This window comes from Athene noctua, chromosome 4 (genome assembly GCF_965140245.1).
Source record: "Athene noctua chromosome 4, bAthNoc1.hap1.1, whole genome shotgun sequence".
NCBI lineage: Eukaryota > Metazoa > Chordata > Aves > Strigiformes > Strigidae > Athene > Athene noctua.
This window is the reverse complement of record NC_134040.1, coordinates 3,353,530-3,368,333: the sequence shown is the minus strand read 5'-3', so window position 1 is coordinate 3,368,333 and position 14,804 is coordinate 3,353,530. Positions and strand designations below refer to the sequence as shown.

Genomic DNA, 14,804 nt, shown 5'->3' with positions numbered 1-14,804 from the left:
GCTTTTTCCACAACCAGAAGCCAAATGATGTCAGACAAACAACTCCACTGTTTCCCTAGGGCACAGACCTCTCTTTTCCTGTTTATCCCCACCGAAGGAGATGGGAGCTTTGTGATGGGGAGCTTTTTCCCCCATTCAGGGCCAAAAAGCAAAGTTGGAGAGTCAAGAAGTGCCAAGTTTTTGTAGCTACCTTCAGACACCTCTTTGGCCATGGGGTTGTTACATGTCTGCACATCTTGCACCCCTCTGTGCTAAGGTTTTCTGATTGCTACTGGGCTATGAAGAGAGGGACAAGCCCTCGGTGCAGGGGCAGACTCCAAACTCTAGCAGGACATTGCTTGGCATCTCCTATGGCTCGGCTGAGCCGCGCTTTGAGCCTCGGCTCCTTTTGCAGCATGAGGGGTGTCGGGCTGTTGGACGGAGTCACTGCAAGTCCGTGCTGTAAGACACATCCAGGCTGGAGGAGTCCTATTGTTACGTTTTAAGAAGGTTTTAAAAGAGGCTCCTGGCTGCGATGAGCAGGGTGATGGCATGTAGTGAATGCACCAGGCCTGCTCGGGACATTAGATTCTTGCTTTTGTTAATGCTAATTATAATATTAAGAAGGGTTGATTTGCTAGGGCTGTTTTCCAGTGGGATACATCAGTGCTGCACCTCTGACCAGGGCTCACAAGGAGGTGCTGATTAGGAGCTACGTGGTGCTTAAGCTCTGCTGCTGGGTTTCCTTGCAAAAACACGTGGAAAGCTGTTTTTTCTCCCCAAGACCCAGTGGTTTGAGAGAGCCCTGCAGTTTTTCCCTTGGAGTCAGACAAACCCCCTGGGCAACTGCAGGAATTGTGGCCCATAACCAGCTTTCCATTGAGTCCCTTCTTGTGGGAGGGATCCCATCCGGATCTGCTGCTCGTCAGCTCTCTCCATGGCCTGATCCAGCTCACAAACCTGGCAGAAAGTCAACCCAAATCTGCAAGCAGTTTGCTGCTGCATTGGCAGCTTCCAGCCAGTTCACTGAGGACTCAGCCGGGACCACAGACCCATGGTCAGGGTAGAGGAACGGAGAGCTTGGGCAGGAGCAAACCACCAGAAAGGGGTTTTGGAGACCTCAGCAAGGACCAGCTCCTGACTGCAGCCTGGGGTGCTTTGCAGGGACCTTTGTAGCTCTGCCCTTGAGCATTGGGCATTTAGCTAGTAGCAAGGAAGGCATGAATTCAGAAAGCAAAGCAACACCAAAGCCATCCTAGATGCCTTCTGCTGGGAGCAACCTCCATGTGTCCTAAGGCTGTTTCCTGTCCTGTCCTCTTGCAGGCATGCAACCATGGAAATCCATCCTGAAGCTCTGTGCTACACTCCCAGCTCAGAAATCCTGCTAAGGAACACCCAATTCAGGAAAATGGGGACCATCCTGCCCCTCTATGACCCCCCTCTTTCCAATGACACCTCCTGTCCCAGCAGCTGAGAGTACTCTGGGGTCCACAGAGGGACCCACAACATCCTCACCATAACTGGGCCCGGTTAAAAGCCATCAGCCCCAGCAGTACGTGGCTATTTCTGAGACACGAAGATCATGCTTTGCTTTTCTCTCCTGCAAATGTGACAGCATCGGGTGGGGGTGGCAGGATTTGGGGCAGGCAGGTCCCCATTTCGGGGGCTGCACTTTCTTGGGCTGCTGTGGGAAATAAAAGCAAGCGGCTTAGAAACATTTCCTTTTCCTTTCCGCCTGCTAATGAGATAATTACAGCCTTTTGTATTCTGGGAAACTACTTTCTCATTACGGGGGCGCATCAGCTATTTACATAATAAGCCTGAAACAAAAGAGATGAGATGAAAAGACCCAGGCGGCTCTTCGGGAGAGCCCTCCTTGTGCTACTGAGGGAGAGCCTGTGGGATGATGGCTTTCTCCATCCCTGAGGTCCCTCTGTGGGGGTCTGGAGTGGGTGGCAGCACTTGGTCCCCAGCATGGGATGCTCCTCGCTCTCAGCTGCAAGGGTCCCCAGGGTCCCTAGAACCAGCCCGACGCGCTGTTATAAACCACCCATCGTGATTCCTGTTGGCCAAGGATTTGGGAGAGGTGGCCGTGGGTTGAGACTCCCTGTGCAAGTGGCGGGGAGAGCTGTATCAGCCTGACCTGATGTGGTCGGTTTATTTGGGGCTCGCAGGGACACCTCGGGATGAGTCCTACCACCCGAGGATATGTTGGGTACCAAACTGCCCCATCCCTTGTCCCAGCTCCATGTCCCAGCTTCCCCAGGCCCCCAGCTGTGGCCGAGAGTACCAACCTGTGCCATCCCATGTCCCATGTCCCAGTTCCCTGCCCCCACAGCTGGCTAAGGGACACTGGGTACCAAACTGTCCCATCTCACATCCCAGTGCTCTGTCCCCCCAGCTGGCCAAGGGACACTCTGTGTACCAAATTGTCCCCACCAGCCGGCCAACCCGCCACCTCCCTTCCTCAATAAAGGCCCCATTGTTCTCCCCCGACAAAGCCTGAATAGTGCAGCCTGCTCCACCTTCCCTGGCTAATCCTCCCGGTTTGCTATCAGTTTTCCTCCTTGGTCGGTTGACGTGTTTACAGGACACGCTCCACTGCCACCCCTCCCCGTCCCCGTCCCCCAGGAAGGGAGATCATGGCAGAGCACAGCCGAAACCTCCACCACAGAACACGTGGCCTTGGCTCCATTCCCTCCTGCCCGTCCTCCTTCCCTCTCTGCTCCCCGGGGGTGCTCCTGGAATGGACACTCCCCTGTGTGTGTGCCTCTCTTACACACAGTGACACAACATCCCCCGTCTGCATTCACTGCGCTTTGCTGCAGCAGCCGCACTCCTCCCCAGGAGGAGCGATGATGGTGAGGATGATGAAGAGCACTAGAGGTTTGTGCTGGGTCCATGTTTGTGGACCACACCACTGCCTCAAAGCATCCCTCTGCAGGCACAAGGCTTAGAGAGCCTGACAGCTCCCTGGAAACCCCTTATCGACAACAAAAATATCAGTAAATCAATCTGGGCATTCCTATTGCTCATCCAGAACAAACTGCTCTGCCTGTCCCAAACCCACCACAGCTCCTCATCTCAGGGTGTTCCCAATTTTAATCCACAGGATTTTCTGGATCCAAAAGAACAGACAAAAGTGTGGAATAAAAAAAAACAAGCACCTGGCAGGCTGCACTAGTCTTGAGCTTCTCCAGTAAGGAGAGAAATCAGAATTACTCTGAAGGCTGCAGCGAGGTGAGCAAAGCCCCAGAGAAACCTTGGCGGGTGGCGTAACATGGTGCTCTGCAATTTGTACGGGGTCCCAGGAAGGTTTTGCAGTCTCCATCCTTGGAGATTTTCAAGCCCTGAATGGCCCAAGCAGGGTCTGGCCTTGTAACTGAGCCTGCCTTGAGTGGAAAATTGACCTGGAGACCCTCTGAGGTCCCTTCCACCATGAATTATCCTGCCATGGAGGTTGGAGTGTTTGTCAAGCCACCCCAGGGATGTCCGCCAGCGTTGCCCTGGCTGGGGCAAGGGAGTTGTGTTGCTGGCAGAGTCCTCATCCTCAGGGGTATTTTCCCCCCTTTCCCTGGGCTGCTCTCAGAGCCCTGGCTCTGGATCCAGGCTGGCACCCTCCAGGATGCACCCGAGGGCAGATAGGAGGGATTCTCCATGACATGGCATGTCTGTCCCCATCGTCCCAAGGAGCAGAGATGCCAGCGGGACAGGATGGTTTAAAGCTCAGCCCAAACTGCCGACCCAAATCCCGTCTGTCCGTCAGGAAGGGTTCAGACATGGTCTCACCCGTACCCACTTTCCCCAGAAGATGCTCGGCACCGGCTGTGGGCTGGTCATTGTCCCCAGTGAAGCCCCAGTGACAACCACCGATGGGAACACCCCAGCTTTGGTGGTGCAAGGAAAACTCCCTGAATTCCCTCAGTATAGGGAAAGGGCGTTTTGATGGAGCAGCCTTGGTGCTGTCTGCGGGGCTGAGGGTCTGGGATGCTCCATGCTGCAGGCTGGATCACATGAAATCATCCCAGCCCTGCGTGCCTCAGTTTCCCCTTATTAAGGGGCTGCCTCCTGGACGACGTGGCTGGAGATGAGCTGCTGCCAGTTTAGCCTGTGGTGCTGCCTGATGGGTATTATTGCAGCAGGGGGGGATGGGGGAGCTCCTGGCCCATTGTAGCATGCGAGCACGGTGCTGTTGTCCCCTGAAAGTCCCCCATGGGGAGCTACGCCTCCTGCCTGGAACGCCAGTGTCCCCCTGAGCATCCTCATCTGGCCCCACATCCCATATTTTGGGGATTCCAGTGTGATCTCCTGCTACAGACCCACTCCTTGGCCCCGAATGCCTCGTGGTGGGAACAGGAGAACCCCTCTTGCCAGCAAATCCCCCCCCTCTGCATAATTTAGACCCCAGCCCTGGCCTGTGTGTTGGAGGGGGAGACCTGATCCTGCCTTTTGGGGTGAGCCATCACCCCCAGAGAGGTGCCAAGCAGCCGTCCCCACAAGCCCTGCCTGGCTCTGCCATCCCCAGGCCTTGCACAAACCTCTGTTTCAGCGGAAGGACAACAAGGGGACCCACGACCGTCTCCAACCCGCCACCCACGCCACCGACCCGGCCGTGATTTATCATTAACTTGCCCTGAGGAATTTCAAGGACGCGGACTCAGCCAGAAAAGTGCTCGCTCCTCCCCGGACACGGCGCTCAGAGGAAGCCCTCATGGTTGTTTGTCCCCACGGTGGCTTGTCCCCACCACCAGTGTGAGTGCTGCTAACCAGAGTGGTGCCCCAAAACCCATCGGGGTGCAAGGTCCCAGTGCTGGTGGATGCCAGATGGATCCAGGGTGAGTTTATGGGGAGGGAAACAGCAGCTCTCCCCACCCTGAGCAACCCACCGCCATGCACCCCATCTGTGCTCCGACCCCCGGGCACAAACACAGCCCAGTGGGTCTGTCCCACCCCAAAAAAGCACCTGCAGTGAGTCCCACCAGCTCAGCCCCACAATAATTCACCAAAAACGTTTCGTTCCCCTGCCTGGCCCCTTTCTGATCTCAAACAAAGACACCCAGTGAGAGGGGGAAGGAGAGGAAAGGAGAGAGCCCCCCAAAAGCCAGCACCCAGCAGGATTTACCTGGGCAGCCCAGGGGTGCATCCTCCGGCTCCCCATCTTCTGCAGGTCTCGAGGTTCATCGTCTCCCTGCTTGGTACCCCGGAAAATAAAACAAAATAATACCTGCAGAGATCAACCTGCTGCTGGGCTGGGGCCAAGGGCTGCACTTTGCTCAGTGTGATTGGACACTGCTGGCCTGTGGGATCTTAACTCTTTGTGCCCATCAGGGCGGAGATGAGCCCCGTGTCCTCAAATGGGGACCTTGGGGTCTGGTGGCTTGGGTTTGCTCAAATAGGGATTTTGGGGTCCGACAGCTTGTTTTTGCTCAAATTGGGATTTGAGGGTCTGGTGGCTTCTTTTTGCTTAAATGGGGATTTTGAGGTCTGACAACTTGGTTTTGCTCAAATAAAGGATTTTGGAGTCTGATCACTTGTTTTTGTTCAAATGGGGATTTGGGGGTCTGACTTCTGGGGGTGGTGGTGTGTGTTTTGGTGTTTTTGGGTGGTTTTGAGTTTTTTTTTTTCAAATGGGGATTTTGGGTTCTGATAGCTTGCTTTTGCTCAAATGAGGATTTTGCGGTCTGCTTTGTTTGGTTGTTTTTTTTTTTTTTTTTTTTTTCCAAATAGGGATTCTGAGGTCTGATAGCTTGTATTTGCTCAGATGGGGATTTTTGTGGTCTGAAAGCTTGGTTTTGCTCAAATCAGGATTTTTGGGGTCCAACTGCCTGGTTGTTTGGTTTTTTGGTTTTTGGTGGTTTGTTTTTTTTGTTTTTTTTGTTTTTTTTTAAAATGGAGATTTTGGGGTTTGATTGCTTGGTTTTGCACAAATAGGGATTTAGGAGTCCAACAGTTTTTTTTTTTTTTTCCTCAAATGGAGATTTCGGGGTCCAATAGCTCTTTTTTGCTCAAATGGGGATTTGGGGGTCTGAAAGCTTGTTTTTGCTCAAATGAGGAATTTCGGGTCCAGTAGCTTGGTTTTGCTCAAACAAGGATTTGGGGCTTCAGTGGATTATTTTTGTTCAGTGATTTTGAGGTCTGATGTCTTGGGTTTGCTCAAATGAAGATTTGGGGGTCCAGCAACTGGGGGTTTTTCAAATGGTAATTTTGGGATCCAGAGACTTGTTTTGGCTCAAATAGATATTTTGGGGTTGTCCCTGCATGGGAGCCCTCTCCTCAAATTTCCCATCCTGAGGGGGATGCTTCCCAGCTGCGTGGCTGAATCGAGAGCCCATTCACCATGGAGAGAGGAGCAGGGAGTGCAAGTCCAGCCCAGTAACTTTGAAACAACCTCAGCCTTTCTTTTCAAGGTGGTTTGGGTTAATTGATATCCTAAATCTCACCGAAGTACGTGAGGGAGGCAGTCTGACACCCAGGAAGGCCACATTTTCCTTGTGTGCCAACACCGACCCATCTCAGTGCCCAAGTCCCTGGTAAAGCTGTGCACATACGAGACAACAACAAAAAGTTACAGAGGGATTTGATCCTACTGTAGCCCATCAACACATTTCTGCACAGACAAAATGGAAAGGGGCAGTCATTTTATCCCCTGGTTATTGCAGATGAGGAAGCGAGTGTTAAATGGTCCATCTGTCCATCTGTCCTCCTCTAACTTTGGCATTTTCTGCCTGGTTTCAGCCCATTTGGACAAATGGGATGATGCCCGTCACCCTAGAAGCTGGATCTGGATCCTGCCCTCCCTCCTTTGCCATCACTTCTTTGCCATCCAGACCCCCATCTTTCAGAGCAGATCCCTGGTGATCCAGGATGGTCCAGAGCTCCTTCTCCTCCCTCCCTGGCTGCCAGCGCTGTGGCAGGAGAGCAATCAGGCTTCCCATTGGGGGCCGCCTGGCCTCAGCACTTATATTGGATTATTTGCAGTCGTGAAGGGAGTGCAGTAAGGGAAATAAAGCTACACAAAGCTGCCACTAATTTAGACTTATTTGCTCAAGTGAATTTTCTATTGGCAGGATGGCTGTGTATCAAAGGAGCTGCCGGTCGCAGCCTCACAAACATAGCATCGTCATCGGCGGGCTAATGGCAGCAAGAACAGTAAAATAGCAATAATGCTAACAATAATCAAATATGGGTTGTGCATGCATTTAAACTACAGCAAAATGCACTGCTGGGGTGCATGGGGAAGGTGTGAATTATGCCAAAATGGATTCCTGTGGAGTCTCGAGCTCTTAATTTTGCCCTTTGACTTCAGAAGCAAAGAATTCCAAGAAACAGGCTGGTTTATACGTTGCTAGAAGAGACTGCCAGCAGCAGGATGCATGGCACACACCGTGGAAATAGCCACACATATAGCAAGCCCTTTCCATCCGATGGACCGCTCCTGCAATAACGAGAGGTGACCCAGGAGCTTCACCAGGACGTGGACCCTTCCCACCAGTGGGATTTGGGGAAGCTGCCCAAGGAAAGGAGCCTGGTGTGGAGCTGCAGCGTAGCCAGGCTCAGCAGATCTCACAGGAGAGACAAGCAGTTTCCTGACATTACAGCCGGTTAAGGCTGTGCTCATTCTCCCTTTGGGAGTTGTGTTATGTCTTAGCGCTTCCCACAGATGAATAAGTCATGATGGAAGAGGCTTTGGAGAATGCTGGAAACTCCAGGATAACCCGTGCTTGTGTCACTCTCAGGCAAGTCATAAACTTTTGAACCCTGAACTCCCATTTCTAATCCCGGTCTCCAGTCACTGAGACATAAACCTCTCTACCCACCACACTCCCCTCCACCAAAGCCCCTCCACCACCTCTGAGAGCCAACAGAGACCCCCCAGTTCACAGCCATCCCCCCATGGTGCAGGGACTCCTCCCGGGCTGCCTCCAGGCCCCTGGGACAGAACCACCAAGCTTTAGTTTCATCTCTTTGGGGATTTTATCCATCCCTGCGCTCCCCTTTTTGGGCAGCCACGGTCGGACTGTGCACCCAGACCCCATCACCTGTGCTGCCTCCAGGTGGTGGTTCCTGTTCCCCACCATGACAGACTCTCACTGGAGAACCACAGATCTAACAATGTATTCTTAATTGCCATCTAAATTAGACAAGATCATCATTATCAACACAACTTGCAAGAAATTTTCTTTTCAAGACACATTTAGCTGCAAGTCTCATATCATGAGGACCCTGAGTACCTAATGGGGAGCAGAGTATCCGTCAGAGCATCTCTGACAGCGGGTCTTTGATGCCCTTTTGGTGGGACAAGTAGCTCCTGTCTCAGCCCCTGCCCAGACTACTCTCTCCCATGTAGCACCCTGAGATGGGTCGAAACTTGCCGTTAATCCTCATCTTGGTCACTGTTAAGCTGCTCTTGTACTGGGCCTGGCAGAGGTATTTTATTCTCCCTCATCAGCCAGTCAGTATCAACAGGACCCTCATTAAAGGGCTGTCCAGGAGAAGGGACCTGGAAAGTTTGGCCGAGAGCACAAGGCCCAGCTCACCCATCTGGGGAACTCTGGAGCCTTGAGCTGTGTGGAGCCACGGGTGGGAAGCAGAATCTAGTCGGGAGCTGGAGACTGAACTCACTCATACAAGTGCTCTACAGAGCCCATCAAACAAGGTGAACTCCAGCCTGGTATTGCAGGGTCAGGGGTTACCCCCCTAAAAAGCCTTCCCTACCCAGCCACGATGGCCTGGCCTCCTTCTGCCTGGGAGAAGCAGCTTTGTATGTCCACCCAAAACTACATCCTTCAACGGACTCTTGAAGCCAGTTACACCCTTGCCCCTTTCTCCCTCAGTTCAGCAGTGGGGAAGGCTGTTGTTGCATATGGCTGGATGTCGTTGCACAGCATCCATTGCTCCCAGCTCCCCATTTAATCCTTTTGGGTGGGAAGTGATGGCTATGGTTCTCCCTGTTGAGCTGTGGTAGATGGCTTGAGACCAGCCCTCTATCTGCAAAATGCAGCATGTCCAACTCTGGTTTCACCCATGGGGCCACAGCAGCAATGCCAGGCTTTGTCCCTAAAAAACCAAGAGAAACACAGCAGCCCCCAGGCAGCAACCCCAGAGGCTCCCCCTCCTCAGAGAGCGCACCACTGGCTCCCCCTTTTCATACACATCACTTCCCTGAGTGGGAGGAAGGTCTGCCCTGACTTTCCCAGCTGCAGCAGCTCATACCGGGGCAGCAGCCCCTCTCTGAACCTCCCTTTCCCCATCAGGCTGAAGCTGCTCACGACCACGATGCCCGTGCCAAGAAGGTGATAGATCTCCAAAACAAGTCCTGAGGCTGCAAAGTGTTTACCAGCACAGAACAGGTGAAAGCTAAGGGAGTCTGCAGCTTCAGGTGGGAGCCACAACAAAAGAAACACCTGTAGCTTAGAAAAAAAAAAAAAAAGAAAAAAAATGAAATAAGCAGATCCTCAGATCCTCTTTCAATGAATCACTTGGACTGGCTGTTGTTGAATGGGACCCCGGGGACTCCTGTTGAGTTTTTATCTTCTGCAGAAAAATTCTCCTGTTAGATTTTTTTTTTTGAGGTGGTTTTTTTTTAGTGATTTTTTTTTTTTTTAATGCCCTCTCCTTCCCTTGAATAAAAATACAGGGTCTTTTTTCTGTTTTTTCCCCAAAGCCTGCTTTCTCTTGAGGAAAGGAAGAATAAACTCTATAAAAACACAAAAACCTTTGTTCCCCAGATCCTTTTGTTTTCTTTTTCCTTTTTCTTGCAGAAGCCACATGCTCTGAGCAGCTCCCTTGGCAAGGTAATTTCACATCTCTTGGAGCCACTTCATTTCAAGATCCCAAAGCTCTTGGGAGGTTCCCTGGACTGCAGCTGCAGAACTGGTTAAGTGTTTTCTGCACTGATCAGAGAAGGAGCAAAATGTCAACTGCAGTGAGGTCTGAAGGAGCGTCACTGGCCTGGGACTTTCCCTGGGGAATGGTGGGCAGAAAGCACCGATGTGCTCAGGCACGTGGAGAGCTGGAGGTAGAGATGGAAATGGGAACAGAGACGCCAGCTCCATGTATCGGGATTTCTTCCTTAAAAGCTCTGGGGAGCAATTTCCCAGTGCAAGACATCCTGATGTGAGCAAGAGCCTTTCTTCCTCTCTCCACCCAGATGCCTTTATTTACAGGGAAGATAATTTTCAAAGCCTTGAGGAGCAGAAAAAACTTCTAAATGAGGGTCCCCTGGCTACTGCACATACTTTCAGGTCACGAGTGAAGTGGAGGCATCTCTATCCTGGGATGCTTTCATGACTTGGCTGGGCAATGCCAGGGCCAGCCTGGTCTAGTGATGATAGTCCTGCTTGGACTGTGAAGTTGGGATGGGGATGTCCAGAGCTTTCCAACCAGCGTCACAACAACTTAAACCCAGCTTCAGACCTCAGCTGTGAACTGACTGTGGTTGTAAGTGCTTGACATCCAGCAGGTTGTACTCTGAGACCAGATCTCCTCCAGTATCTCCAAATCGGGCTTTGTTTGAAGCTCTTGCCTAGTATCTGTTATTAGAGCAGAGATTTCCAACCTGGGCATCCGAGAAAGGAACTGAGCCTGCTTTCTGTGACAATGGGTGTCAAACATCCAAGGGCTTCCCTGTGTTTCTGGAGAAATGCTGATTTTTCTCATATTTTGTGGGTATCTCGCAGGGATCTTGGGGACCACAGCCACATGGGCAGTGTGCTACTGGTAAGGGAGTACGACTATGCCATGCCAGAAAATTCAACCTTACTGGTAGCAAAGCTGATAAAATCACCACCTGAGCAAGACCTGTGGCTGAGCTCCCAGGAAAAATGTCACATGAACACCCAGTATTTATTCACACAAGAAGAAACTGTTGGCTGCTTATGTGATACAAAAGCCTTCTCTGTACCTGGAGGTTTACCTGCACCAGTATCTGGCGCAGTGAGATCCCACCATTGCACTGGTCTGGAAATTAAAAGAGAGATTGTTCCTGCTTATTAAGTAGAATAATTTGAGTCCCTGTGAGGCCCCTTCATACCCACACAGAGTTGTGGATGGGAGAGGACCTTCTTCAAGCTGCTGCAGGGGACTGGCAGGGGGTCCCGAGGCTGGGTTGGCACTGCAAAGCTGGGTTGATGCCAGCTGCTGCAATGGGGGACACTTTCTATCTTGAATCCACGGTAACATCTGCCCACTCAGCTTGAGGCAACACGAACAAGCCAAAAGACTCTGGTTTATGTCATCCAGAGAGATGGTTTCCTATCCTGGCAAAAACATCCCTGCTGGTATAAGCTGTCTCCTCCTGTATTGACACAGGGCAGACAAAGCCTCTGCAGCGCTGGCAAGCCACAACCTGGTGCATCGCCCAGGTCTTCCCGTAAATCCGGGGAGGCTCCTGCATCTCCAACTGCGGGTGCTGAAAGCCCAGTGTGTGTGCTGGGATGCTCCAACGCGGTGGCTTGGCCATGCTTATGTAGGTCAGGCCTGAGCTGCATGGGGGGGGAAGATGTGATGCTCAGTAAAACCCACTCGTAACCATATGGCACTGTTGTCCTGTGCCTGCTCATCGTAACTGAAGAAATTCACAGTAAATGGCCACCTTCCCTCCTGCAGCTAACAAGAGGAACAAGTGGAGCGGAGTCTTGTTCACCAGCCCCTCAAATCACACAGACTTTGTGGGGGAGGAGTGAGCCTGTTTCTCTCACAGGAGCTCAAACCACATTAATGCTGGCCAAAACCTTCATCTAAAACTTATGAGTGGAAAAAAAAAAAAAAAAAAGAAGTGCGTGGGCAAGCAGTGTTGTCCTTTTTCCCTGCTCTCCTTTCATGCCTTGGCTGAGCAACCCCACTAGAGGCAGCAGTGGTGCCAATGCTGATGAGGTCTCAGATAGGCAGTGACCAATACTCCTAGAGAAAACCAGTCATTACCAGGTTTCCCAACTAATTTTTATACCAGAGAAGCTTGCTTAAACATCCTTGGGTGATTATCCGTAATAAAGGAAGCAAATCCCCCATTCACAGTCCCAAGGCAGTCAGCCAGATCTGGTAAAAATAAATTGGTGCCAGGATTTCCACTGAAATCACCAGGTCTGCATGTATCCTGTTTGAAAGTGCCATTTCTGTCCGTATCGGGAATCGGGGATTTGTCACAGCCCTTTTGGCTCAGGGTAGAAGTATTTTTCAGTATTACAAGGGAGGAACGTTAGGCTAGATCCTCAGCAGCTCTAAGGTATGTGTGTGTACGTGATGCCCCATCCTACTCCATCCTGGCCAACCTCTCTTGGGCAAGACAAGGCAGCTGGATGGCTTCAGCAAAAGCAGAAGCAAGAGACTCCTCAAGACCTGGGAAGAAGGAACTGCTGGAAGGGCAGTGGAAGCCTGGAGCACCTCTGTGATGGCTACCAAGACTCTGTGTAAGACCCAAGGTTTAGACACCCTTTCCAGTCCACAAGGACCCAGCTAACACAGTCCACGGACCACAGGGAAGGGTTTGGCTGACTGAAGGTGGCTGTGGGCTGAAATGCCATCTAAAGCCATGACCAGCTGATGGACCTGGGCTCCATCAAGAGCTTACAGTTTGCAGTTAATAAATGACCAGAGTGCAGCAAACACATCCCCCAGCTATTGCCTTCCCCATGGCTTCCTTATCCTCAGAGAAATGCAGGTATTCCCTGCTCTGAAGACAAATTCCTCTGCAGTCACTGGCATTGGACCATGTCTGGAAACAAGTTTCCTTAGTGGGTGAACCAGGGGTTTTGTCTCTGCTCCCTGCTGCTACCAGGTCTCTCAATTCCTTTTCTTTAGACCGTGCATGGCCAAATCCCCCTTTCCCAGCTCTCTAAACTCTGCCTAGGGTCTGTTTCCCAGCCACCAAAGGGTTCAGGATTGTTTCATCTCCACGCTCGTCCTCTTCAAGCCATGCGCTGGCTCAGATGCCATGTGGAGAAAATAAGAAAGGTCTTTATGACTCAGTTTTGCAACCTCAGCTGGTGGCAGGATGTCCCAGAGCTAGGAGTAACCTTCCCTGTCATGTATTAGTCCGAAAACACAGCAAGAAAGGACCCAGGTTTGGCCAAGCAGGAGGGATGGAAGAGGGTGGGACCAGAAGGGTGCACAGTCATAATGCGTGCTGCAGGTATGGGGTGATGCCTCCAGGATGTTTATCAACATTTTCTCCTGAATATTTGCAGTCAAGGCAGGGTTTTCTCATCATGTCAGGGGACTGTGTCCACTTCGATCAGCACTAGTGGTGGAGGAAGCCTATGTCCTGGAGGCACCCATGTCTCTGGCCTCTGTTGCCTGTCCAGCCACAGGGGAAAGGCAGTGGGGCAGAGAGAATTTGAAGCAACAAAGCTGAAGACCTCAGAAGGGATCCACAGGCAAAAATGACTCGGGTTTGGAAGCATTTTTTGCTGGAGACCTGCAATCACACTGTGGTTTCACCTTGGCAGAAATGGCTTAGTGGGTCACCTGGGAGATCTTCATGCACCCCGGAGCAACCTTTGGAGTAACTGAAGCTTTTGTGTCCCACCAAGCCTTCATTCCTGCCATGACAAACCAGCTTTCTTCTGCGGTTCACTTGCAGCCTCAGTATCCCCCAGCCCCTTCTTGGGGAGGGGGCAGCGGGCTCTCCATGCAGGTGCTCCCCACAGCCTGCTGGATGGAGCAGATGGCTGCCTGGCATCCGCTGACGTCCAAGCCACAGTAGATGCCAGGGCTGGGGGGACACCTGGCTTCAACATGACCCCCTTGCAGTCCATCAGGTGAAAAGTTGGCCAGGAGCCTTTTCCCAGCCCTGCTGAAGCCAATGCGGCAGATGAAAAGCCATTAACTCCTTTTGTTCCTTCATTGATGAGGCAGACGGGGAAACCGAGGAATGGGATTTCTACAAAACTGTCCTTCCCCTCACTGTCCAGTTGGCCTACTGACCTCACCCCATTGTCTTCGGAATAGGCCATAGAGAGTTTAGGGTGAAAAACAAAAAGAAGGAGTTGAAAGGAAAGTAGGGGATGGGCCAGAGAGAGAAAATTTCCATAACTGCATAATAAAAGCTGATTACATAAGGGCATCTTGCGTCATCTGCGACTGGCATCTCCGGAGAAGTAATTACATCTGCACCACACATCTAAAGAAAATATTATCACGTTAGCTTCCAAATCCTATAATTAGCTCTTGCAAGATATGTGCCAGGGGCTTTATCATTTCGTGTACATTGGCTATAGAGCTAGACACAGATATACAGATTTTTTTTTTATTTGCCAGCTAGGAAAATATTTGGAGTTTAGTGTGGCAGCTGACCCAGGTCCCTGTGGAAAGGGTGGCTCTAAGGTCTCGAAGGGGTGTGTAAAGAGTGAAATATTTTCGTGGTCTCCCTTGGTGCCTCCTGGGTTGGTGGAGATCCAGCGGAAGGGCATCAACAGCAAAGCCAAGGCTTGGCTTTCCCTCCTCCTTCAAATGTTCTTTGATTTCTACCCTAGTGCTCTGAACCTCAGGAAGCCATTTTTCACTCGCTAAATAAATGACCTGATTTGCAGGGAGGTGTTGCTCTCACGGGTTTCTGAGCTCTCTGCTCTGTCATAATAAACAAACGCTTTTGCTTGCTCAGCTTTGGACTTCAGAACCAGTTTTGGGCTTTGAATGCTCCTCCTGTCCCTCCAGCTCCTCTGCGAAAGGAAAATGATGCTTTGAAATGGATGCGGAGGTTGCAAACAATTGGGTTTGATGAAGGGCTTTTCATGTGTCTTGCTCGTGCTGGAGACCTCCACAGGACAAAGCTCTGCTCTTGGAGGGCAGCTGCCCTTTCACAGGGTCTGGCAGCACCAAGGACACGG

General features: G+C 51.4%; 1 protein-coding gene across 3 annotated transcripts in view; it reads right to left on the bottom strand.

Annotated features, from left to right (window-relative positions):
- Positions 1 to 14,804, bottom strand: part of LZTS3 (leucine zipper tumor suppressor family member 3) — a 54,816-nt gene that overhangs the window by 20,816 nt on the left and 19,196 nt on the right. The window contains exon 1 of one of the 3 annotated variants that reach the window (XM_074904269.1): positions 5,102 to 7,477. The exons of the other annotated variants lie outside the window; for them this stretch is intronic. The gene's annotated coding sequence lies outside the window, so the exon portion shown is untranslated. Of the gene's footprint in view, positions 1 to 5,101; positions 7,478 to 14,804 lie in introns of those variants that run through there. 3 annotated transcript variants of the gene reach the window in all.